The 26,879-nt window shown below is 40.3% G+C and overlaps 2 non-coding genes across 2 annotated transcripts; both read left to right on the forward strand.

Moving 5' to 3' along the window:
• Positions 1 to 15,542: 15,542 nt before the first annotated feature.
• Positions 15,543 to 15,653, forward strand: LOC112087159. The gene has a single exon (XR_002899926.1). It is a non-coding gene; the product is annotated as a small nucleolar RNA R71 (small nucleolar RNA).
• Positions 15,654 to 25,453: 9,800 nt separating this feature from the next.
• On the forward strand, positions 25,454 to 25,559 carry LOC112087294. The gene has a single exon (XR_002900011.1). It is a non-coding gene; the product is annotated as a small nucleolar RNA R71 (small nucleolar RNA).
• Positions 25,560 to 26,879: the final 1,320 nt, after the last annotated feature.

Below are 26,879 nucleotides of genomic sequence, written 5' to 3' on the forward strand. Positions count from 1 at the left end.
CAGATTTGGGAATGGAAGAAGCTTGTGAATTGAACTAGGATAACGAGCAACACCACAAATTTGGTAATGTATCATTGCTCCAAGATTGAAGCGCCGGCCCGTCACTAGTGCAGCCACAAAGTTGACTCTGTGAGGAGACAGGTTCACACGGTTTTTGGTGGGAATCCAGTTAGCACAACACTGTCTGTACACCAACTTCATCAGAGGAGTGAATGCGGGCAGTTCCAGGTCATTCCAGCAATCAACTTTTCTACTAGACAGAAGAGCCGCAGCAGCATCCAACGAATAATTGTCCAGGACTTCAGAGTATCGAGGTGACTCCCGAGAAGGATTCTCCAACAGGTTGTTGATCACATAGGGCGAGAACTCGAACATTTGACCCCGGACATAAACATAGTTGACTCCCTCACGGCATACCATATCACCCAAGTTGGCGTGGAATTCACGGACGATATAAATGATGTATGGTTGGACATCAATCACTGAGTAGATCAGACCAGCTCGCCGAAAAAAATCTTCAATTTCCTTGAACTGAGATGCCCCTGAGCATGTCTTTGCTGTCCTTCCACAGTGTAAAAGTGATGATTGAGGGGGCGATACGGCGGCAACATCAAGTGAGGATAGTTGTAATCTTTGATGAGCAGCTGCAGCTGGCGATGGATCTCGTAACGAGCAGAGAAATCAATGTATGGAAACACTTCTTCACCATCAGAGCTGCTGATGTGGGTGCAGTGGGCAACACAAGTTTTACCCTAGACAAGCTGCAAGTGCACAGCAAACGCAGTAGTACTTAGGGATCGAATCCATAGGGATTTGTGTGTTGAGGACTTCTAACTGATGCTAAACCTAATCTAATAAAAAAGGGTTTACGTTTGTCACTAAATCTAATTATGCAGAGAAATAAAAAGCTGGAAATAAAATCGGTTGAAAACTATATGAAAAACGGCGCTGGGTTCATAGTTCATCTTTAGGGTTCATGTTCTAAAACACAAAAAATTTAGGCAAGGATTTTCTATGACACTGAAACTAGGATAGACACATGTAAGATTAGCCAACTCTCGTCACCTTAATCATCTAATCACTTGTTCATGGCAATTAACTCTCACTCTCATGCCAGAACAAAATCATGCTTTGTAGATCGGAATCCATCTCGGCTTACGTATCCTCCGTAGGTAGCTTTCATCTCCTACGATGGTGACGTCCATAAGATCCAGTTTATGCAACCCAGATAGAACACCCTCGTGGCTCGGATTTAACCTAGAATCGGATTCTGGGTGATCATTCCAGAATGACCGCTTTGAGATTTGGATGAATGGGAGGATTGATGTGTGTCAACTGCATGAGGGAACAAGTTTTACCCTTAATAAAAACAAACGAAAGCCGCAAGTTGATAACACCGTATTTTGACCACTTTTATGGATCGTTTTGAAATACTTTTTCTATGTTTTTAATTGCTTTTAAGTACTTTTATTACGTTTTTCTAGTATTTGTAGTTCCAAGACTCTTTTCAGGAAACTTAGGGAAAAGCTTAACAAAATGGATAGAAAACCAGATTTCAGCTCAGAGTTAAACCGTCAGAAGTTCACCCCTGATTGAAGGCCTTCTCACCGTCTGATCCAGCTCAAATTTGGAGACCTTAAAGATGGAAGTATCAGCTTTCCAGTGCACTTTACAGCTTGGCAATCCAATGGTTCAATCAAAAGATACACGAAGAGCAAGATGTCCCGTAAACCAGCCGGCAAGCACTTCCACCCGCGGCCAACAAGCAATTTCCCGCGGTCAGGAGCATCCCGACCGCGGCAAACCATACATTCCCTGCGGTCACAGCACTCCCGACCGCGGCCATCAACCTCCGAGCCCAAAAGCCCATTTCTGAAGCCCACAATGATTCCCTCATTTGGAGAAACCCTAAGTGACGTCCAGAGAGGTCTTGAGCACTATAAATACATGTCTTAGGAACCCTAATCGATCATCTTCTATCTTTCTTATTGTTTTAGAATACTTTTAAGTTTTAGGTTTTAGAGAGAGAGAGATTTGTTCTCTTGAACCCTTGTTCTTTCTTTTTCAATTTCGGTTTCTATTCTACTTCATAATACTATGTCTTTGATTTCGTTCATTATGTCTGAGTAGTTTTATTGTTGGGATTAAGGGATTTTCGATGGGGATTTATATGTTCGATGAGGATTCCATGAGCTTTTGAGCCGAATCTTAGAACTTTTTCTTCTGAATTCGTTTTACTGCATGAGAGTAGCGTCATGAACTACAATCTGATCAAGATGCTTGGTGACACGAAAGTGTTCATCAGGTATCAGATCTAGTTTGGGAGAGCAAAACAAACATAGGAGTGGAAACCTACCTATGGGCGATTTGTGAATTAGGACGAGTCTTAAACATAATGCATATCTTCTCTTCCAGGGCCAGAGTGGAAACCTACTGATCAGGGTTGAGAGAGATAGTTGTCTATGATCACGACAGTGGTGTATTCATATGTCCGTGACTCCATTTCGAAAAGTTTAAGCTAAGATCTTATCAAATTTCCTCTCTAGCAATGTTTTGAATCGTTCGTACCCCTGAGAAAACTTCCCTGAACCCAACGCTTTCTTCTCCATTGATTTACACCGATTTTCTTTCAAGCTTTAGTTCAATATTGTCTTTCCTTTTTAGTTCATTTTCATTTAAGCATTAGAATATCCGTTTTTATCATTTTTAGTCATTTTCATTAAGTTTAGTTATTACGTCATTTAATTCTCGTATTCTCTTTTAATATTTCGTTTTTAGATTTTAAACACACTACCAAACCCCTACAAAACCGTTTTTGTTCTAGACTTCCTTACTTTAACTTATTTCAAAGGCTTTTTGCAGGAAAATATCCTCCTTCCCAGTGGATTCGATCCCTAAGTACTATAATTGATTAGCTGTGCACTTGCGGCTATTGATTTCAATTAGGGTAAAACTTGACAACCCTCGACACCACACATCAAGTCCAACACACCATCAAATTTTTGGCGCCGTTGCCGGGGAAGGCACGCATTTTCTTTTCTGCAAAACCCCGTGAAAGGTTAGTAAATCGACTCTAGAACCCCCTTTTCTGCAACTTTCCATTTTTCGGTTATTTTGTTTCCATTTCAGAAGATATGGATCCTATAAATCGAAATATACACTATGAGGAAGGTTTCCATAACACTCCTCAAGCCACCAGACGCAGAGAGAAGCATCTACGCGATCTCTACGAAAAAACTCAAAGCGAAGACAACAGAACATCCCAGAAGGAACCCTGCGCACCTCAAATGGCCAACCCTGAAAAACCTGCTCGTCGTTTGCCTGACAAGAATGAAAACGTCAAACCCATTCACCGATTGGAGCTACTAGAATTGGCGGTCTCGCACTTACTCGACGTTCAAGCAAGATCCACAATTGACGAGAGAATTGACGACTTGTCAATACGCTTTAACAGAAAGCTTGAAGATCTTTCAGCTCAAGTCAAGACCGTCGAAAGCCAGCTAAACGAAGGTGCTGAAACCGTCCAGGAGAGGATGAAAGCAATCGAAGAGCGAGTTGGAACACACGAAGTTCGCATTCGCAAAGCCGGTTGGAGCATCCGCACCTTAGAGATCAAACTTGGTGAAGCAGAAGAGACTATTAACTACCATAACAACCAAACCTATTCCTACGTGGAAGAGATATGGGATGGAGTACACCAGTTTCAAGAGAAAGCAGAGGCAATAGACTCAACTGTGGACAAAGTAGTCTATACCCTCGATGAAATCAAAAAGAAGGTCGAAAAGCTTATGCAGGGACGTGAAACGAATGGTTCGACTCTTCTCATCGAAGATCTTAGCCTAAAAGAGGAGGAGACGGAGTTAGAAGGTGCAGAAATCAGTTCAGATGGCAAAGGAGCAGACGAAACTGAGGAAACAACTCGGAGCCTCATTCCCGCGGTCGGAACTCACGTGACCGCGGCCAACAAGCTTCCAGCCGCGGTCGTGAGCATCCTGACCGCGGCAAAGCCCTCTTCACCCGCGGTCGTGAAGCTTCTACCCGCGGCCAGCACTCCTTCAGATGCCTTTCAGCCCTTTTCCACTCCTACAGGTCAATGCTCATTTGATACATCTGCTGGGATGGTCAAAACCCCTCTTCAGGAGCAAACGGTGTATGCTATCAACTCCAAAACATCTCAAGAAGAAAATGAGGTACTCCCTTGCAACATAGTCTTAGCATATGAGGATGAATATGAAGGGCACTACCTCGAAGATGAAGAGTATCATCTGTTCATAAAAGGAGGGAATCCAGACAAAATGGCGGAATTAGGAGCACCAATCTCCAGAGAAAGGCTCGTTGAATTCAAAAAGTTTGTAAATCAATCCCTCTTTACACAGGTTTTGATGATATATGGCATCTTTGTTGTTTGCAAATTTTCTTTAGGTACAGCAAGGAGACAAAGGAGGATATCAGAACCTATTTTGGGAGGGCCAGACGTCTGACTTTTCCCAGGACATCACCTGATGCTACTGTTTATTCAATCCACCTCCAAAGACCGGAAGAGTGCAGCCACTACACCAACAAAATCAGCAAGGAAAAGCTCGACGAATTCAATGATGTGGTTCGAAATTTACCTGAAGAAATCACGTTTGCCAAAGCTTGCAAGGACTTCATGATAGGCCACTACTTCTGTGAGAGCAAAGAATCAATCCCTGAGATAGAAGACTTGTTCAATCATGCCAGAAGAGGTAAACCTGTTCGAACACTTCATAAAATAGAAGGTATAGGTCAGTTTCTTATCTCTTGTTCTATTAGAGGAGAAATGTTTAAAAACGTGCTATGTGATTCTGGAGCTTGTCTTAACATGATGTCCAAGGCAATTGCTTTGAAACTTGTTATTAGACACCTGCACAGGACTAGAGCAAAGATTAGCCTAGCTGATGATTCAAATGCAACACCTCAAGGAATAGCTCATGAAATTCCTTTGAGAATAGGAGATTGCATAGTGCCTGTTGACTTCTACATTGTCGAGACGAGAGACGCAACATATCCAGTGATTCTCGGATGGTCTTTTCTAGCAACTTCTGGAGCTATAATGGACTGGCCAAACCGGAGGATTTCATTTGCTAATATCGACAAAGATGTCTTCACAGAAGCTGTCCCATACAACAGCAAAGCAAGAAAACGTTCTGCAACAGAAAAGTTTGAAGAGCTTTGGAGTGACGAAGAACCTGCTAAGCAAAGCAAGGAGATGTCGAAAAATACTTGTCTCAGGACAAGGTCTTCTTCATTGGAATAAGTCACGTCCAACACCAAAAGTCGAGCTAAACGACTTAAAACAAAAGCGCTTAATGGGAGGCAACCCATTTAGGTATTGTTTTCTTTAGGATTTTTCTTTCTTTTTCTTTTGATCTTTTTCTTTTTCTTAGTTTCAGGTGTTTCTTATAAAACAAAAAAGCCAAAAAAACAAACAAAAACAAAAAAAACCAGAAAAAAAAAACCAAAAAGAAGGATGGTACCTGACTGCTCGGCCCAGCAGGAACCAAGGAGAAGCAGGAAGAGGCCGCGATATAAGCCCCCGCGGTCGTAGGTGTTCGGACCGTGGGAAACCTATCATCGACCGCGGCCAAGTGCTTGTTTGCCGCGGTCGTGCAGCCCCTGACCGCGGCACTTGGTCGTTACATCAAATCCGACCCCAAACCACCCCTTTCACCTCATTCCACCTCACCAATCACCCTCCACCCCCATTCATCACCTTCCACCACCTTCATCACCACCAACCACCTTCCCAAACCCCTTCGATTGAATCCGGTTCATCTCCACCAGCATCCCGGATCCAGGTAAGTTCTCTTTGTCCTTACCAATTCGATTATTTATGCATTTTTCTCATCCAATCTCGACTTGTTTCACACTGAGGACAGTGTGATTTAAGTCTGGGGGAGGATTTCATCCCTTTCTAACCACCTTTCTTTCATGAGTCTTGCATTATCTACACTTTTTGCATTTTCCTTAAAGTTTTTCAAAATTGGTTTTCAAAACAAAATACGTTTTAAAGGGAATGGTGAACATGAATCAATGATAGTTGACTGTGTGCTTTTAGATGTTCCTAGTTACATGCTCATTCATGATTTAGGACTAGACTAGGCGGTAGCTAAGCACATTTGAAACGAAGTACCCCAGAGGAATTTGAATGATTTCGATTTAGATGAAGGGATACACTAGCTCTGTTTTATTTTGGACTTAATTTGGACTTAATTTTCTCATTGAAGCGTTAGAACAGGGAAACGAATCATACATTCAGGACTCCTTTATCCTTTTACCATTCTCTGTTGATCCTGAATGGCTAGTTCATCTTTAGCTAGTTCCCCACCTTAACCAATCCTCTTTCAAACCACATGCACTCTTGTTTTCTATTGTCTTATATGCAGATAAGTGCAAAAACGTTGGAGAGAAAGAGGAACGACGCAGTTTTCAGTCACCAAGGACAGAGACCTGCAATTTGCCGGAAAAGTTCCCGGAAGGATTCAACACAAGAGGAAGCTTAGTTTGCCTTAGAAAATCTCAAATTTTGGTACAATCTCGTCCTCTAGTCTCTCTCTCTTTAAAAGGCATTTCCTTTCCAAAAAAAAAAATCCGAAAATAAGAAAAAAAAGGAAATAAAAGCCTTAGAGAGTCTAGAGAGGTTGAATTTTAAGTCCCAAGGCAACTGGAGTTTGATTTTATGGAGTTTTGGAGATTGTTTTCTGATTCCCGGAAAGAATCTAAGTCTGGGGGAACATCTGTTTACAACAAAGGAGGAAGGATCATGCAACAACATTTGGCAAGAAGAAGTGATTGAAAACTGTGGTCATCGACAGGTCCTTATCTCTCTTGCGGTTTTGCATATTATCTTGCATCTTCCAAATCTTCAGGTAACCCGAAACACTTTAACTCCACCACTTAAATAGCCCTTTAATGCCAAACGCCGTCTACCTTGGATGATGTCTTTAATGAAAACTCACTATTGAACTTAATGAATGTAGAGAGCTAGTTGACTGGAATCAAGATTTAGATTATTTAAGTTTTGTATGACGGAAAAAGTGGACTAGTATCTCTTGTGCATTGGTGAGAATTTTCTAGACTAAGTTGTGGATTGATGCACTATCTTTGGTCCTAGTTTAGGAGTTCATGTCTATGAGATTTGTGCATTCCCTATTTTTTTTTTCACTTAACCAGTTTAGGCTTTTGCTTTGTTTGAGGACAAACAAAGGTTTAAGTCTGGGGGAGTTGATAACACCGTATTTTGACCACTTTTATGGATCGTTTTGAAATACTTTTTCTATGTTTTTAATTGCTTTTAAGTACTTTTATTACGTTTTTCTAGTATTTGTAGTTCCAAGACTCTTTTCAGGAAACTTAGGGAAAAGCTTAACAAAATGGATAGAAAACCAGATTTCAGCTCAGAGTCAAACCGTCAGAAGTTCACCCCTGATTGAAGGCCTTCTCACCGTCTGATCCAGCTCAAATTTAGAGACCTTAAAGATGGAAGTATCAGCTTTCCAGTGCACTTTACAGCATGGCAATCCAACGGTTCAATCAAAAGATACGCGAAGAGCAAGATGTCCCGTAAACCAGCCGACAAGCACTTCCACCCGCGGCCAACAAGCAATTTCCCGCGGTCAGGAGCATCCCGACCGCGGCAAACCATACATTCCCCGCGGTCACAGCACTCCCGACAGCGGCCATCAACCTCCGAGCCCAAAAGCCCATTTCTGAAGCCCACAATGATTCCCTCATTTGGAGAAACCCTAAGTGACGTCCAGAGAGGTCTTGAGCACTATAAATACATGTCTTAGGAACCCTAATCGATCATCTTCTATCTTTCTTATTGTTTTAGAATACTTTTAAGTTTTAGGTTTTAGAGAGAGAGAGATTTGTTCTCTTGAACCCTTGTTCTTTCTTTTTCAATTTCGGTTTCTATTCTACTTCATAATACTATGTCTTTGATTTCTTTCATTATGTCTGAGTAGTTTTATTGTTGGGATTAAGGGATTTTCGATGGGGATTTATATGTTCGATGAGGATTCCATGAGCTTTTGAGCCGAATCTTAGAACTTTTTCTTCTGAATTCGTTTTTACTGCATGAGAGTAGCGTCATGAACTACAATCTGATCCAGATGCTTGGTGACACGAAAGTGTTCATCAGGTATCAGATCTAGTTTGGGAGAGCAAAACAAACATAGGAGTGGAAACCTACCTATGGGCGATTTGTGAATTAGGACGAGTCTTATTTCCTCTCTAGCAATGTTTTGAATCGTTCGTACCCCTGAGAAAACTTCCCTGAACCCAACGCTTTCTTCTCCATTGATTTACACCGATTTTATTTCAAGCTTTAGTTCAATATTGTCTTTCCTTTTTAGTTCATTTTCATTTAAGCATTAGAATATCCGTTTTTATCATTTTTAGTCATTTTCATTAAGTTTAGTTATTACGTCATTTAATTCTCGTATTCTCTTTTAATATTTCATTTTTAGAATTTAAACACACTACCAAACCCCTACAAAACCGTTTTTGTTCTAGACTTCCTTACTTTAACTTATTTCAAAGGCTTTTGCAGGAAAATATCTTCCTTCCCTATGGATTCGATCCCTAAGTACTACAATTGATCAGCTGTGCACTTGCGGCTATTGATTTCAATTAGGGTAAAACTTGACAACCCTCGACACCACACATCAAGTCCAACACACCATCACAAGTGCATAGCTAATCAATTGTAGTATTTAGGGATCGAATCCACAGAGATTTTTGTGTCTGGTATTCTTCTACAGTTTCTAACTTTATATCTAGACTAGATTGGTTTTAGGGGTTGGTTGTTTGTCACAGATTAAACTAAAACTAAAGAAAGCAATTAAATTTATCCTAAAGAACAAGTAGAAAAATCGAATGGAAAGCAAATGAAGCAAGTAAAAATTGATTGGTTTGTAAACTATGGCTAAAAACGCTGAGCTTTGGGAACTCTACAGGGATCATAATCGGTTTTAACATTAGGGATTATAGATTGGGATTGACGGATATCAAAATATAGGGTTCTAGAGCTAGAGTACGGCGGTATGACTATCATAACCAACTGTTTCTCGCAATTCTGACCAGTAGGTTTTCACTCTGGCCCTGGAAGGGAGAGAACGCAAGAGCTGCACAGGACTCGTCAGTACTCACGATTTCGCCGCAGGTAGGTTTCCACTCCTACTGAAAAATTGCCTGTTTCATTCTAGGTCTGATACTTAATAAAAACTTTCGCAACACTAACTATCTAGATCAGATACTAGGTGATCAATCAAGCATACATGCAATAAGAACGAGAATAAACAGAGAACAAAGTTAAAATCCCAGATCTATAAACCTAGATGTCTTAATCGATTATGAGAGCCTCTTTCAGGAACCTTAAGCCCAACTCGGGATCTACTCAGACATGGCTGTGATCGACATCATCATTGGTTTTAATAAAAGTAATCAAAAACAGTAAAGAAAAGAGATGAAAGAAAGCTTCTCTATTGAAGAACTCAGAGTTGAACAATCTTCTCTAAAAATCGCATGAAACGGCTAAAGGAAAAGGGTTTCTGTAAAAGTATGAAGGTTTTGTCTAAAAACGACCTAAATGACAAGTATTTATAGTCTTCAATACTCCATGGTCTCTAGGGTTCCAGAATTGAGGCTGAGAAATGACTTTGGGCTTCAGAAGTATGGGCTTTAAATCAGAGTTGGCGGCCGCGGTCGGGAGTGACGTGACCGCGGGAAATGGGTGGTTGGCCGCGGTCGGGAAGCTTGTGACCGCGGGAAATAGGCTGGTAGCAGCGATCGCGTGACTTGCTGGCAGTCTTCGAGTGTTTCCGGGGCAGATGGAATATCTTGAGATGCAACCGTTGGAATGTCTCCAAACCAAGTGCATTTGAAAGCTGGTTGATTCTTCTATAAGTTGTCATATTTTGAGGGTGATCAGATGGTGAGAAGGTCTTCGTCTCTCCATGAGAGTTCTGACGGTCTGCATTTATCCAAAAGAGTTTTTTTGTTCCAATTTGTGCCTCTTTATCCCAAATTACCTGAAAAGTCTTTTAAAATCCGAAAACATAGAAATCCTTTGAAAACCTTTGAAAATAGAGTAAAAACACCTGTAAAAGACATTAAAGTGATCCATAAAAATGGTCAAAATCCGGTGTTATCAAATCCCCCAGACTTAGTCTTTTGTTTGTCCTCAAACAAAACAAAGGCCAAATCTCGGTGAGAGGTTTTGAAAACGCAGGAACTAAACAAAAACTCAGAGACCAAACTTCTAGACCAATATCAATCATTATGCATCAATCGGGAATAGCCTAGAAAATTATCACTAGCAATATGGGCATAACTAGTCCGTTAATCCGTCATGCGGAAATTTATTGCACTAAGATCTAACTTCCAGTCAACTAGCTCTTAACATTTATTAAAAATTTCGGTGGTTCTCATCAAAGAAAGGTTAAGCAAGGCAATCTAGGCTAGGTGTGAAAAAGGGTTATTCTAGGGGTAGGCTTAAAGTGTTTACGGGTTACCTGAAGATCTGGAGGATGCAAGATATTATGCAAAACCGCAAGAGAGAGTGAAGCTGTTGGTATCCCCAGTTTTCAGTCACTTTCTTCTTGTCATAGATTCCTGGTCTTCTTCCTCATGTTCTCTCCTAACTTCCCCAGACTTAGATTTTTGTAATCTTTCAAAACCATAGCTCTTCAAACGAATAGTGTTTGCTTCTTGCTCCAAAATTTTTGACAATCTAAGACTCATTAGGATTTTTGTTTCCCTCTCTTTCATTCTTTCCTCTCTTTTTTTTTTTTTTGAAAGAGGGAACACCTTTAGATATAGAGTCATAGAGAGCAAAAAATTACCAATTAAAATCAGTCTTGTAAAGCTTAATAAGGCTTCTGATACTCTTCCTTCCCAATTCCATTCAGTCTTCCTCGTGAGTGATTGAAAACTGCGTCACTCCTCTTCTCTCCGACGTTTTTGCACATATTTGCTGATATAAAATAGAGAGAGAATGCATGAGGATTGAAAACCAGGGTTTTGGGTTTAGGGTATGGTACCCGATAAAGATGAACTGGCCATCTAGGACGACAAAGAGTGGTAAAAAGGAGGGTAAAAGACGTCCTAGATGTATATCTCGATGCCTGCCTAAAATCAATGATGAGACAATTAGATATCAATATTAAGGTCAAATAAAAAGAGCTAGTATATCCTGTCAGAAAGAATCTCCATGAATAGAAGTCTTCTGGTGGGAGTTCGTAGTGCAAGTACTCTAGCTACCGCCTAGTCTAGTGCTAACCACAAATGAGTTATCATGCGTAGTGTAGAAGCGTGCATGTCTAAATCATCACAGTTTTGTGTCAAACATTCCTGAAAAATACTTAAGGTCGAATAGGTTACATATTAAAATTTAAAAAGTACTTGAAATTTTGAAAGCGAAAGCAAGAAAATGATTAGTACGGATAGACATCCTCCACCAGACTTAAATCACACTGTCTCCAGTGTGAAAAAGTTGGTTAGAAGATGGTGGATAAAAGCGAAAATAGAATAAGATAAAAGAAAAGAAAATGATAATAGAACCGTGATGGCTGTCAAATGACAGTGAAGTGCTGATCAATCACTCATCCTCCGATGTGTCTGCTTCGAACTGGTGCTGCTCCTGTAGGAAGGTGACAACGAGCTCAAAGCGTCGTCCTTGTCTCTCAACTCTGCGCTCCAGATCAGAATGTGTGTGTGACGATGTCGATGATGAGGTGTGGCCGGTCGAAACAGATGGCTGAAAGTGAGCACGGGCTGCAGCTGCATCGCACTTTGCCTTGGCCACTATGTATTGGCCGATGGTGAATGGTAGACGAGGCACAGAGGGTAAAAACTCATCAGGTTCTGGAGTCCATCGTGGACGTCCTCCGTTACACAATCTCGGTACTGATGCTGAGGGTAAACAGACTCGGTGCTCCTCGGTGCCAGTGCAATACTTGTAATCGAACCTGTCTGGATCGAAAACGGCACGAGAGATAGTGTGATCGCGAGAGAGATAGAGTAGGTCATGACTTCGGAAAGTGGATCATCAGATGAGAAATCGAATCCTACAGCCTGTAGTATCGCTGTAATAGCGCTCCTGTAAGCTGGAGTAGCATCCTCGCAACCATGTAGATCATGCTTCACCTTCACCATGTTCTGTGCTATGATCCATGCAAAGCAGACGAGTCGTGGGCCGTCCATAAATGGCATCAGAAGTGTAATGAGCTCGGTCTTCAAAACACATCCCATGTTGGCTCTAGAGAAAATCGTGTGTGCTAAGAGTTTGTGCACAACTCTCACTGCAGGATGACCCATCTCTCGGGAATTGCTCGTGTTTCTCTTGAGTGCTGGAGCAACCTCATTACGTAGTTTCTTCTTCTCGGTCTGGATTGGTTCAGCATATACTCTCCAAGAGTACTATCATCGGGGATGTCCTCAGAGCTGTCACCGGTGCGACGGCTTCTTCGGGATCTGGTTTGTTCCATTTTTTCTACAAGACGAGATGATTCTTGGAAAAAGAGTGAATATGGATGCTGATTTTAACACATTAACGATCAGTTATACTAATCCTAGTATCAAAAGAATAGTTTAAACCACAAGCAATCATAATTGACATTGAATCGAAGAAATCGAGTAGTTCATGACCAGATTCGGATTTTTGATGTTCTCAACATAGAAATCTTCTAAAAATCGGTTTAAGTGAGCAATTTCCATGTTAAATCTATAGGTTACCTAATACCAATCACTAATCACACAAGACTAAATCAAATTCATCAATTTTGCTGTTCCAAATTCTTTTTTTTGTACAGCATGTAGAATCCAAATTTCAAAAATTTCAGTTCCTCTTAAGCTAGGTGTTAAAATCGATTTTCAGATAACTTAGAAGGATAATCTATTGTTCTTAAGCTATTTCCACCATTAATAAACCAAGATTTGGGCTTTTTAAGAAAACCCTAAATTCCAAAATCAATTAAAAATGGCGAGTTTGAGCTTCATACCTTGCTGGAAAGAGAGAATTGATGATAGATTTGAAATCAGCTTTGAAAAAGAGTGAGGTTTGGGCCAAGAATCTCTTAAAAAGCTTAAGAATTGAAAAAATGTTATATCTCCTAAATCTCAAAGTCTTTTGGAAGAGAAGAGAAAAAGGAGTTTTGATCCAAAAAGTGTGTTTCTTTTCTTTAAAAAGCGTTTTTGTAGCAAAAACAGAAAATTTCCAGGGATTCAAAGCTTAAGGGAACTTACCTTCCTTGTCTTGTACGCAACAAGGTGTTTAAAACTTACGGAATATCTTAACGGGCTTTTCCAAAAATGTTCCGGCAATCACCGGGAAACACCGGGAAACACCAGGTATCACCGGGAAACACCGGGAAACACCAGGTAACACTGGGAAACACCAGGAAACACCAGGTAACACCGGGAACTTTTGAAAAGCGGCAGAAGTCCGAGTTCCCGTCTCAACGACCAACGGCCGCGGTCAGGAGACGCGCGACCGCGATGATCATAAGCTCGGCCGCGGTCACATTCATAGTGCTGCGGTCGATGATGCTTTGGCTGCAGGTCGGTTGGTCGCGACCGCGGCCCTTTTTCCTGCGGCCTTCGTCCAACGTTCAGGTTTCTGCCGGGCCGAGCAGCTAAAAACCTCTCATCTTTTCTCGGTTTTTCTAATTTTCTGATTTTTTGTGTTTTGTTTAATAAAAATACCCGAAACTTAAAAAAAAAAAAAGAAAACATAAATTGTTAAAAGGAAAAGAAATCTAAAACAAAGAGTACCTAAATGGGTTGCCTCCCATTAAGCGCTTTTTTTTAAGTCATTTAGCTCGACGTAGGCATGAAAGATCAGGCTGGCACTTCACTTGAGGTGCCTTTATCATTTCTGGTCGCTGGAGGTTTAACTTCTTCTCCCTAAGGAGCCATCTTCTTTCCTTTACTCTTCTTTCAGACTTTAACATTGTTTAAAACTCTTTTTGTGTTTTCGATCAGCTCCTGGATTTGGTCCTCACTAGTCTATGTCGCATCTGGTGGAATGATGATCTTGATCTTTGCAAAAGCTTTTGGCTTCTCCTTTTCTTTCTCTTTTGGCCGGTTTCCTTTGCTTGGTAAATCGTCTAGGACAGTCGGATAAAACTTTCTGCAATCTACATTGAGGAAGACAGCATGCCGGTTAGCATGATCGATTACTGCTCCTACAGTAGCTAGAAATGGTCTTTCAAATATTAGTGGTCTCTCCTTGTCCTGATCCATTTCCATGACTTGGAAATCTGCTGGAACAATCTTGTCCCCTACTAGAACTTGTAGATCATGAATCGCCCCTTCATTATCTTTTTGAGATGAATCTCCAAAGATAACCTTGACCGTCGATGTCCTTAAGGTTTTTAAGCCAAATTGCAAATGTCTTTGACATGATGTTGACATTGGCTCCGGAATCGCATAGACAGTCTGTGAACTTGATTCCTGAAATGAAACATTGGAAAATAAAACGTCCTGGATCGTCGGCTTTTGTAAGCCTTTGAAACGGTGAACGTTGAGATACCTTGAATGATGGCTGCTTGGCATCGACATCCTTGTAAAGTGGTACAAAGATTGGGGTTTCTTCATCTTTTCCATCGGTTCTGGCTTCTTCTTCGGGCAGTGTGGTTATGGCATTGCAAAATCTCTTGGGGTTATCCTCAACTCTTCCGGGAAGAGCTCCACTTTGCCTCTTCATAGAGTCGGCTGTTTGGACAACTTGTACGTCTAGCTTTTTGACGTGCGAAGATAAAGCTTCAAACTTCCGGTTCAGGTCATTGTACATGCAGTCAACCTTCACGTTCATTTCTTTAGATGCTTTCTCGTTTGTCATAACAAGCTGTTGGATGGATTGTTCAAGTCTTCCGATTTTCGAAGCTAGCGGGTTTGTTGTAACTCCTTGCTGTTGTACTAATTGATTGTTAAAACCCGTACCTTGATAGTTATATGGCTGTCGCGGTTGATAAGCTCCTCCCCCTCCGAAATTTCCTCCTTGGAACTTGTTTTGGAAGGATTTTTGCTGTGGTGGGTAGTACTGATCTTGAGGATTCTCCACATTTGGATTGCGGTAAGAGAGATTGTTGTAGTTTGCATTCCGGAAGTTATTGTTGAAGCCATTGTTGAAGCGATTTGGATATGGTGCTTGTGCTCCTACATAGTTCACTTCTTCTTCTTGAAAGGCTGGATTAATGTGATCGATATCACTAGGTCATTCGTCTTCTGCGCCATTGTTGGTCTCGCAAGCATGGATTGAGCGATTGTTGCTTTTCTAAAGCTGGCTCATCATGTTCTTCAACTTGGTTATCTTCTTGTTGTCTGCTCTGGTTTGCTTTGTCGAGTGATCATATTCAGGACAATCATTGCTATTGGCTTGGGCCAAATTCTCTATGAGGGCTCTTCCTTGTGTTATCGTCTTTTGTCCAAAATCTCCATTGCTAGCTGTATCAAGCGAAAGTTTGTATTTTGGTTGCAAACCTCGGTAAAATGTGCTCAGCTGGCTTGATCCAGGAAATCCATGGTGAGGGCAATCAGGTTTATACTCCTTACATCGTTCCCAGACTTCATAGAAAGTTTCAGTCGGTCCTTGCTGAAAACTTGAGATCTTGGTTCTCAACAAGTTTGACCTTGACTTAGTATAGAAGTGGTTCAGAAAAGCATCTTTACATTCTTCCCAATTATGATCCCTGTAGAGTTCCCAAAAGATCAGGTGTCTAGAACAGAAATTAGAAAAAGAAAAATAACAAAGGAAGCAAAACAAATCCCTGGCAACGGGGCCAAAAACTTGATGCGTGTCAACTGCGTGAGGGAACAAGTTTTACCTTTAATAAAAACAAAGGAAAGCCGCAAGTGCAAAGCTAATCAATTGTAGTATTTAGGGATCGAATCCACAAAGATTTGTGTGCCTGGTAGTCTTCTACGGTTTCTAACTTTATGTCTAGACTAGATTGGTTTTAGGGGTTGGTTGTTTGTCACAGATTAAACTAAAACTAAAGAAAGCAAATAAATCTATCCTAAAGAACAAGTAGAAAAATCGAATGGAAAGCAAATGAAGCAAGCAAAATATCGAACTAAAGTAAATAAAATGCAGATCTAAATAAGCAAGTAAAAATCGATTGGTTTGTAAACTATGGCTAAAAAACGCTGAGCTTTTGGGAACTCTATAGATTGGGATTGACGGATATCAAAATATAGGGTTCTAGAGCTAGAGTACGGCGGTATGACTACGTCACTGTCGTGATCATAACCAACTGTTTCTGGCAACCCTGACCAGTAGGTTTCCACTCTGGCCCTGGAAGGGAGAGAAAGTAAGAGCTGCACAGGACTCGTCAGTACTCACGATTTTGCCGCAGGTAGGTTTCCACTCCTACGGAAAAATCGCCTGTCATTCTAGGTCTGATACTTAATGAAATCTTTCGCAACACTAACTATCTAGATCAGATACTAGGTGATCAATCAAACATACATACAATAAGAACGAGAATAAACAGAGAACAAAGTTAAAATCCCAGATCTATAAACCTAGATGTCTTAATCGATTATGAGAGCCCTTTTCGGGAACCCTAAACCCAACTCGGGATCTACTCAGATATGGCTGAGGTCGACATCATCATTGGTTTTAATAAAAGTAATCAAAAACAGTAAAGAAAAGAGATGACCGAAAGCTTCTCTATTGAAGAACTCAGCGTTGAACAAACTTCTCTAAAAATCGCATAAAACGGCTAAAGAAAAAGGGTTTCTGTAAAAGTATGAAGGTTCTGTCTAAAAACGACCAAAATGAGAAGTATTTATAGGCTTCAATACTCCATGGTCTCTAGGGTTCCGGAATTGAGGCTGAGAAATGACTTTGGGCTTCAGAAATATTGGCTTTAAATCGGAGTTGGCCGGCCGCGGTCGGGAGTGACGTGACAGCGGGAAATGGGTGGTTGGCCACGGTCGGGAAGCTTGTGACCGCGGGATATAGGAGTGAGTAGGTGATCAGACGGTGAGAAGGTTTTCGTCTCTCCATGAGAGTTCTGACGGTCTGCATTTATCCAAAAGAGTCTTTTTGTTCCAATTTGTGCCTCTTTATCCCAAATTACCTAAAAAGTTTTTTAAAATCCGAAAACATAGAAATCCTTTGAAAACCCTTGAAAATCGAGTAAAAACACATGTAAAAGACATTAAAGTGATCCATAAAAATGGTCAAAATCCGGTGTTATCAAAAATCATGTTAAAAATCAAAATCCTTTTTCCTAAAAACCTAGATGTCATTCGAACATGGGATCCGTTTGGATTACCCTTTGACCCAACTAGGTGACTACTCAGACATGGCTGAGATAGACATCATCACAGGTAAAGAAACATAAAAGTTCTCTTATTGAAGACAGAGTGGCGATGAAAATCTTCTACAGATGCATAAAAGATTAAACCTAAAACTACAAATGAGTTCTCTCTCAAAGAGAAGAAAGAGGCTCTCTTACAAAAGACCTAAAAATGAGTATTTATAGTGCTTCTCCAAGTCTTGGGCGTCTAGGGCTTGTAAATTGGGTGCAGGAAGTGTCTTGGGCCTTAGTTGGGCTCCTGAGGTTCGGACATAGGTTCACCGGGGGTGAAACCTCTTGAGCCGCGGTAGGGAGAAGGCTGGCCACGGGTGAAAGCACATGTGCTTGAGTGGACATGTGTTGATCGGCCTTCATTGCATTGATGATATCTGGAGATCTAACCAATGGATTGCTTTGATTCTAAGTGTGTTGGAAAGCTAATTATCTCCTCTATAATGTCTGCAAATTTAGGGATGATTGTATGGTGAGAAGGTCTTCATTAGTTGCCAAACTTCTGACGGTCTGAATTTATCCAATAATGTACATTTGCTCCAAAATGCACTCCAAAGTTCCAAGTTTCCTGAAAAGCCTTTTAAAACTCCAAAACATGGATAAAACTTATAAAACCTTTAAAACTTAATAAAAACACCTGTATAAAATATTGAAAGTGATCCATAAAAGTGGTCAAAATCAGGTGTTATCAACTCCCCAAGACTTAAACCTTTGTTTGTCCTTAAACAAAACCAATGATATGAACCTGGAGAAGAGGTTTGAAAATCGCAGGAACTAACAAAATCTCAGAGACCATGCTTCTAAATCAGAGTTCGTCATTATGCTCAAATCAAGGATAGTCTAGAAAATTCTTACCAAAGTACAGGCATAACTAGTCCGTTGATCCGTCATGCGAAAGTGTAGACACGTATCTTCCAGTCAACTAGCTCTTAATATTCATTTATAAGTTCAAGTGGTTCTTGATGTGAGTGCAGTGGGCAACACAAGTTTTACCCTAGACAAGATGCAAGTGCACAGCAAACACAGTAGTACTTAGGGATCGAATCCACAGAGATCTGTTTGTTGAGCATTTCTAACTGATGCTAAAAACAATCGTAAACCTAATCTAATAAAAAGGGGTTTTGGTTTGTTACTAAATGTAATTATGCATAGAATTAAAAAGTTGGAAATAAAAATCGGTTGAGAACTATATGAAAAACGGTGCTGGGTTCAAGGTTCATCTTTAGGGTTCATGTTCTAAAACACAAGAAATTTAGGAAAGGATATTCTATGACTCTGAAACTAGGATAGACACATGTAAGATTAGCCAACTCTCGTCACCCTAATCATCTAATCACTTGTTCATGGCAATTAACTCTCGCTCTCATGCCAGAACAAGATCATGCTTTGTAGATCGGAATCCATCTCTGGTTACGTATCCTCCGTAGGTAGCTTTTGTCTCCTACGACGGTGACGTCCATAAGATCCAGTTCAGGCAACCCAGATACAACACTCTTGTGGCTCGGATTAAACCTAGAATCGGATTATGGGTGATCAATCCAGAATTACCGCTTTGAGACTTGGATGAATGGGAGAATCATGTTAAAAATTAAAATCCTTTTTCCTAAAAACCTAGATGTCATTCGAACATGGGATCCCTTTGGATTACCCTTTCACCCAAGTAGGTGACTACTCAGATATGGCTGAGGTAGACATCATCATCGGTTTAGAACTAAGAAAAAGAAAAGTAAAAGTAACAAAGTTGCAGAAAAACTTCTCTTACTGAAGACAGAGTGGAGATGGAGAGCTTCTACAAAGGCATAATTATAAAACCTAAAACTACAAATGAGTTCTCTCTCAAAGAGAAGAAAGAGGCTCTCTTACAAAAGACCTAAAAATGAGTATTTATAGTGCTTCTCCAAGTCTTGGGCGTCTAGGGCTTGAAAAATGGGTGCAGAAAGTGTCTTGGGCCTTAGTTTGGCTCCTGAGGTTTGGAAATAGGTCCACCGGGGGTGAAGGCTGGCCGCGAGTGAGAGCACTTGTGCTTGACTGGGCTTGTGTTGATCGGCCTTCGGTGCATTGACGATATCTGGAGATCTAACTTTTGGATTGCTTTGATTCCAATTGTGCTGGAAAGTTGGTTGTCTCTTCTATAATGTCTCCAAATTAGGGGATGATCAGAAGGTGAGAAAATCTTCATTAATTTCCAAACATCTGACGGTCTGAATTTATCCAAAAATGTACTTTTGCTTCAAAATGCACTCCAAAGTTCCAAGTTTCTTGAAAAGCCTTTTAAAACTCTAAAACATGGAAAAAACTTATAAAACCTTTAAAACTGAGTGAAAAAACCTGCATAAGATACTGAAAGTGATCAATAAAAATGGTCAAAATCAGGTGTTATCAACTCCCCCAGACTTAAACCTTTGTTTATCCTCAAACAAAACCAAAGATCTGAACCTGGAAAAAAGGTTTGAAAATCGCAGGAACTAACAAAATCTCAGAGACCATGCTTCTAAACCAGAGTTAGTCATTATGCTCAAATCAAGGATGACCTAGAAAATTCTCACCAAAACACAAGCATAACTAGTCCGTTGATCCGTCATGCGAAAATCTACACAGTTAAACCTATCCTCCAGTCAACTAGCTCTTAACATTCATTTATAGGTTCCAGTGGTTCTCATCAAAAGGAGTTTAGTAAGGCAATCAAGGCTAGGTTTTCAAAATGACTGTTTAGAAGGTGAGGATTGTAGTGTTTAGGGTTATATTTTCTGGAGAGACAAGACATTATGCCAAACAACAAGAGAGGGTGGAGCTGTTGATATCCACAGTTTCCAGTCACATTCTTCTTGCTTTAAGATTCTTGATCTCCCTTCTTCAGGTTCTCCTCATAACTCCCCCCAGACTTAGATTTTTGTCCAGGTCTTAAAACCAATCCTCACAAATGAATACTTGTAGTCCTTGCTTCAGATAATTTCGGCCAACCTAGACTTTTTTAGGCTTCTTGTTTTTCCTTTCCTTTCATTTTTTCGATTTTCTTTTTTTCTTTTTTTTTTGAAAAGGGAAAACGCCTTTGGATTTAGAGTCTTAGGAAGAACGAAATTTACCTTTAAATGCAAGCTTTTTGAGGCACCATTCTGCTTTGATAGATTCTTGATGCTTCACTTTCCCAAATTTCTTCAGTCTTCTTCTTGAGTGACTGAAAACCATGTTCTCCTCTCTCTCTGGCATTTTTGCACATATCTGCCAAAAGAGCTAAAGAGAGAATGCATGAAGTTTGAAATGATGGTTTTGGGTAAAGGGTGTGGTACCAGCTAAAGATGAACTGGCTATCTAGGACAACAAATAGTGGTAATAATGATGTAAAGATGTCCTAGATGTGTATCATGATGCCTGCTAAAACCAATGATGAGAAAATTAGATGTCAAGATTATGTTAAAGTGAAATGAGCTAGACTATCCTGTCAGAAAAAGTCTCCATGAATAGAAATCCTCTGGTGGGAGTTTGTAGTGCAAGTATTCTAGCTACCGTCTAATCAAGTACTAACCACAAAAGAAACTAGCATGTAAAGTCTAGAATCATATGGGTCTTACTCATCATAGTTTTGTGTCAAACATTCCTGAAAAATACTCAAGGTCTTATTATAAGCATAGAAAATTTTAAAAATTGCAGAAAAAGATAAGAAACAAAGAAAAATAGATTAGTACGGATAAAAATCCTCCCCCAGACTTAAATCACACTGTTCCAAGTGTGAAAGATTTGATGAAAAAATGGTGGAATAAATGCAAAAGAGTCTAAAATAAAATAAAAGAAAAATGGTGATAGGACCATGGGTATGATGTGGTGATGGATAGGCGCCTATGTCTCATGGCTATCATCTGTCTCTATGGATGAGGAGTCATCATCAAACCGGCGGTTCTTCAGTAGCCTCTTCATGCGCCTGTTATCTTCTCTTGCTGGTCAAGCTTCTTTTTCAAAGCTGCAAAGTCTGCATCACTCCTAGTGGATGCTCTGATCTAAGAAGAACTGGCTCTGGATGAAGATGGTGCAGGCTGAAGTCTCCTGCTGTTTGCAGCTACCTCTCTCTTAGCTTTTGCAGCCGGAAATTGCTTCATGGTCAGAGGTAAGAGTGGCAAATATGGTAGGAAGTCGCTGGTCTCTAGTTTCCATCCTGGGTCTGAACCATCTTGGAGACGGGGCATTGAATCCGATGGTAGAAGGACTCTGTACTCGGTGGAACTGGTGGAGAACTTGTAAGCAAATCCAATTGGGTCCATCTTGGCCCTAGTGATAGTCATGTCTCTAGAGAACTGAGAAATATCAAACCAATCCTCTCTAAGAGGTGTCTCAGCTGAAAAATCAACTCCTGCTGCGATCATAAGCGAAGTAATGATGCTCCCAAAACCTGGTGAGTAGTCCTGACAATCAGATGTAAGCATCTCATGCTTAACCTTCACTAGGTTCCTTTCAATGATACAAGCAAAGCAAGGAAACCTGGGGTGATCTGCGAATGGTAGCTGTAGTGTCACCAACTCTGGCTTAAGGACATTCGCTTGGTTGGCTCGTGAAAACACAGTGTGTGCTAGTAGCTTACGCACATAGCGGACAGCAGGATAAGAAAGTAATGATGCCTTGGATCTTCCTTTGTCATAAACTCCATAATCCATCAGTTTCCAAAGGTCCTCATCTGGATCCTTCTCCAATGCAATCTCATCACAATAAGGAAACTTTAAAGCATCACATATCTCTAAGATGGTAAGAGAGTAAGGATGACCTCCAATAGAGAAGGAGAGTGTGCCATCTAGAGCTCTAGGAGTAGCTCTCTTTTTGTAGCTCAAAGTTGCTGATGCAAGGAACTCCTTGGTGTGGTTCTCATAGGTCTGAAAATTCTGCTCCATGAATGATCTCATTCCAAGCCTATCAAGATACCATATCACATCTTCTCTGATTCCAAGCATCTCAAGAGTTGAGTAGTCAATTGCTGGAGTTGGCTTTGATCTTTAGCTTCTCAAGCTGCACCAAGTAGTTGATGTCTGGGTCAATGGCTTTACCAACAAACTTCACTTTTGGCCTAGAGGAAGACTTTACTTTTCGAGGGAAAGATAGTTGAGTAGAGGTTCGCTCAATCTCATCTGAAGGTGGATAGAGGTTCATCCTCACTCAGTTGTGTCTCGTTCAATGCATCATATGTCTCCTGTGAATGGGGATTTTTCGCATGAGAGCTCGTCTTGGTTTGAATCAGTCAAACTTAAGAGAGATCCATGACCTGCAAAAACGAGATTCTTGAGACAAAGGATAAATCAAGCTGCTTTGGTATCGATTTTTATGAACAAGGTGTTTATAGAGATATCACAAACACATTATCATGACAAACAAGCTGTAAATGCATCAAACATTACAAAATATGGGAATTTCTGGTCAAATTCGATATATTGATGTTCAACACATGAGATTTATGAATCATGATGTTGTTTATGCTCACTCACATGTAATCTAATCTGGTTTTCTATCAACAAGAACCAAACAATCAAGATTTGCAAAGCTGAATCAAACATATCTCCAAATTCGATTTGCTCATAATCTTAAATCTCAGATATTCGAAAATCTCAAATCTTCATGGTCTAAGTGTTCAATCATGCAATTAAACTACCCAGTAGTCTAGTCTTAAGTGAAAAGACAATCTCCAATCATCCTAAGGTGAATTTCTACTCATTTAAGAAAACCCTAAATCTGAGTTCTTAAGAAAAAGTGAGAAATTTGAGCTCATACCGTGATGAAAGTGTTATGTGATGACAGATTTGAAATCTCCTTGGAAAAAGAGTGAGATATGTTTGAAAATTTGGAAAGAATTTGTCAAGTTTGAAATCTGTCTTTTTCTCAAGATCTCCAAGCTTGTTGGGGAAGATGAAGAGAAAGACCTTTTTGATCTTTTAAATCCTCTTTTTCTTTTAAAAAGGTGATTTTCCTAACAATTTTTTTTTTTAAAAAGTTTAGAAGACTTACCTATTGTGTTTAACATGGTAATTATGCTGCGGAAACTTCCCGGTTAAGTCCCGGGATAAAACGGAAAATTGAAATTCTGGTTTACGGAAAACAGGGAAAAAAACTCGCCTGGTGAACAATCCAAGGCTGGCCGCGGGTGGGGCGCGCGTGGCCGCAGCAGCGATGGACTTAGCCGCAGGCGAGGTGTGTGGACCGCGGCTGAGAAGGGCTTCGCCGCAGCTGGATTGATCGCGGCCGCGGTGAACTGTACTCCGGGAATTCCCGGTTTCTCCCGTTTTCCTGTTTTATCATCCTATTTTTTTGTATTTTCTGGTTTTTTGAATGTTTTTGGTTTTTTGGGTTTCATGAAAGCGTGAAATGCATAAAAAGAAAAGAAAAGATCAAATAAAAGAAAAAAAATAAAAAGAAAATCATACCAAATGGGTTGCTTCCCATTAAGCACTTTTGTTTAAAGTCTTTTAGCTAGACTCTTGGTAGGATTAGGATTGAGAAGAAGAGACAGAATCCCTTGAATTAAGAGTCCTTGGGATCCTTCTTAGTCTGAACTTTGGATTTCCTTCGTCTTGAATCACAATATCTTTTCTTTTCTTAAAGATTTTTACATCCTTGATGACATGTTTTGTCTTCTCAACAAATCCTTCAAGATTTTTCTCCTTCTCCTTGCTGATATCTGGTGGAACCACTATCTTGATTTTCTTAAATTGCCAAGATGCAAGTGTTTTTAGTTCCTTTTTTTCATCCAACACCTCCTCCATGTTCTTGTCTTTCCGATATGGAGGTTGGTCTGGTGTGGTCTTATAGAACTTTCACATTTAAGAAAACTAAACAGCGATTTGCATGGTCAATAACAGAACCTACAGTAGCTAAGAATGGGCGACCAAATATCAAAGGCCTGTCTTTGTCTGTCTTTGTCCATCTCCAAAACTTGAAAATCGGCTGGGATTATTTTGTTTCCAATGATCAGTGACAAGTCCTGGATCATTCCTTCTGTTCTCTTTTGAGATGAATCACCAAAGATTTATCTTACTGGAGATGGGACAAATGTACCTATACCAAGTTTCTCAGCAACAGATTTTGACATGACATTCACATTAGCACTAGAATCACATAAATAATCTGAAAATTCAATTCCAAAGATTGAACAAGTGAAGGAAAAACGCCCTGAATCCTTAGACTTTTTGAGTCTTTGCTCAGGCAAGCGTTTGGGTACCTTAACCGGAGGTTAAGGTGTCAATTTTTCCTTAGATTCTGCGACAGGTTCTTCTTCCAAAACAGCTGTCATAGCATTGCAGAACTTCTTTGGATTATCTTCCACTCTTCCTGGTAAGACTCCTGGCTGTCTCTTCATTGAATCTGCAGTTTGACCTAACTGATGTTCCAACTTCTTGACATGTGTCGCAAGAGATTCAAAATTCTCATTCAAGTCATTGTACATACAATCAATCCACATTCTCATTTCCCTGATTGACTTCTCATTGCCTTGAGATGTCTGCATCATATTTTGTTCAAGCGATTTTACCTGGTTGCTTAGCTGGGAAAATGTTGCTTCTAATGAGCTGGTTTGTGCTTGTGGAGGGTTGAAAGGTGGTCTGTGTTGGAAATTTCCTCCTCCATAGTTCCCATTTTGGAACTTGTTTTGAAAATTCCTTTGCTGCTGAGGATAAGGCTGATTCTCGGCTCCTTGATTTCTGTATGAGAGATTGTTGAAATTGGCACCAGAGTTCCTGAAGTTGTTGTTGAAAGCTGGACTAAATCGGTTATGGTATGCCTGAGCTCCCATAACATTGATTTCTTCCTATTGGTACATGCCATCTTCTTCATATCTTCCATCTTCTTCATTTCCTACAGCAGTATCACAAGCATGTATATTCTTATTTTGAGACTTAAGAAGTTGACTTACCATGTTTTTTAGCTCAGCAATCTCCCTTGATTCATGACTAGTGATAGCCTTCTTTGATCTGTCATACTCAGGGCTGTTGTTACTGTTGGCTACAGCTAGATTTTTGATGAGTGCTCTCCCTTGTGGTATGGTTTTCGAACTAAAATCTCCATTGCTGGCAGTGTCAAGAGAAAGTTGATACTTCTGCTGAAGTCCTCTGTAGAAGGTGCTTAGCAGGTTTGCTCTAGAGAAACCATGATGAGGGCAGTCTCTATCATACTCTTTGAATCGCTCCCAGGCTTCATAGAATGATTCTATTGGACTTTGTTGGAAACTTTGTATCTTGTTTCTCAGCTGGTTCGATCTTGACTTCGTGTAGAAGTGGTTCAGGAAAGCTGACTTGCATTCTTTCCATGAAGTAATAGAACCAGATGACATAGATTTTAACCATCTAAAAGCTTTATCACTTAGAGAGAAAGGAAAGAGCTTACATTTCACATAATCCACAGTTTCTGGAGTTATTCTCACCATTCCAGAGATTTCTTCAAAAAGATCAATATGGTCCATTGGATGCTTAGTAGAGATTCCATGGAATTGATTCTGCTTCACCAAAGAGACAATCTGAGGTTTTATCTCATGATTTTCTCTTGGAACATGAATTTGAATAGCTGATCGATTTTGAAAGTGTTGGTGAGGTGCATCAAAATCGGCGATGAGTCTATTCTGAGGCTGTCTTCTTGCAGGATTGGCAAGTTGTATTGGTCGATTGGCTTCTCTAAAAACTGGTTGAACATTATTTTCATCATTCCTTCTTCCTTCAGCATCGGCCTGGTCTTGTCTCCTTTGACTATCAGTGGCTTGAGCAGGATTTAGAGGGACTCGGTTTCCTTCTTCATCGAGTTGTGGCTGTCCATCTTCTTCATGGGCAGCATCTAGGTCATCACCATGAACTGAATCACGGTCATCATCTCCAATGTGTTCCTCCTGATCACGGTTTTAAAGATCTTCACGATGGACATTAGGATTGGCCATCTTGAGCGTTCTTCGTCTGAGTTTCCTAACTGCTCTTTCGTGTTTGTCAATCTCGTCTAAGGGCAATACGATGTCGTCAGGATTTCTCCTAGTTTTCATGCACCTGTGATTAAAGAAAGCAAAGATAAAAAGAGGAGTTAGAAAATCTCCAGCAGAACTCGAAAATCTTGAGGTTTAGGATTGAAATTAAATTAAGAAGTCAAGTCAACAGCGACAGATCCCCGGAAACGGCGCCAAAAACTTGATGTGGGTGCAATGGGCAACACAAGTTTTATCCTAGACAAGCAGCAAGTGCACAGCAAACGCATTAGTACTTAGGGATCGAATCCATAGGGATTTGTATGTTGAGGACTTCTAACTGATACTAAAAATAATCGTAAACCTAATCTAATAAAAAAATTGTTTAGTTTTGTCACTGAATCTAATTATGCAGAGAATTAAAAATCTGAAAATAAAATCGGTTGAAAACTATATGAAAAACGGCGCTGGGTTCAAGGTTTATCTTTAGGGTTCATGTTCTAAAACACAAGGAGTTTAGGAAAGGATTTTCTATGATTCTGAAACTAAGATAGACACATGTAAGATTAGCCAACTCTCGTCACCCTAATCATCTAATCACTTGTTCATGGCAATTAACTCTCGCT

This window comes from Eutrema salsugineum, unplaced genomic scaffold (assembly GCF_000478725.1).
Source record: "Eutrema salsugineum unplaced genomic scaffold, Eutsalg1_0 scaffold_9, whole genome shotgun sequence".
Lineage (NCBI taxonomy): Eukaryota > Viridiplantae > Streptophyta > Magnoliopsida > Brassicales > Brassicaceae > Eutrema > Eutrema salsugineum.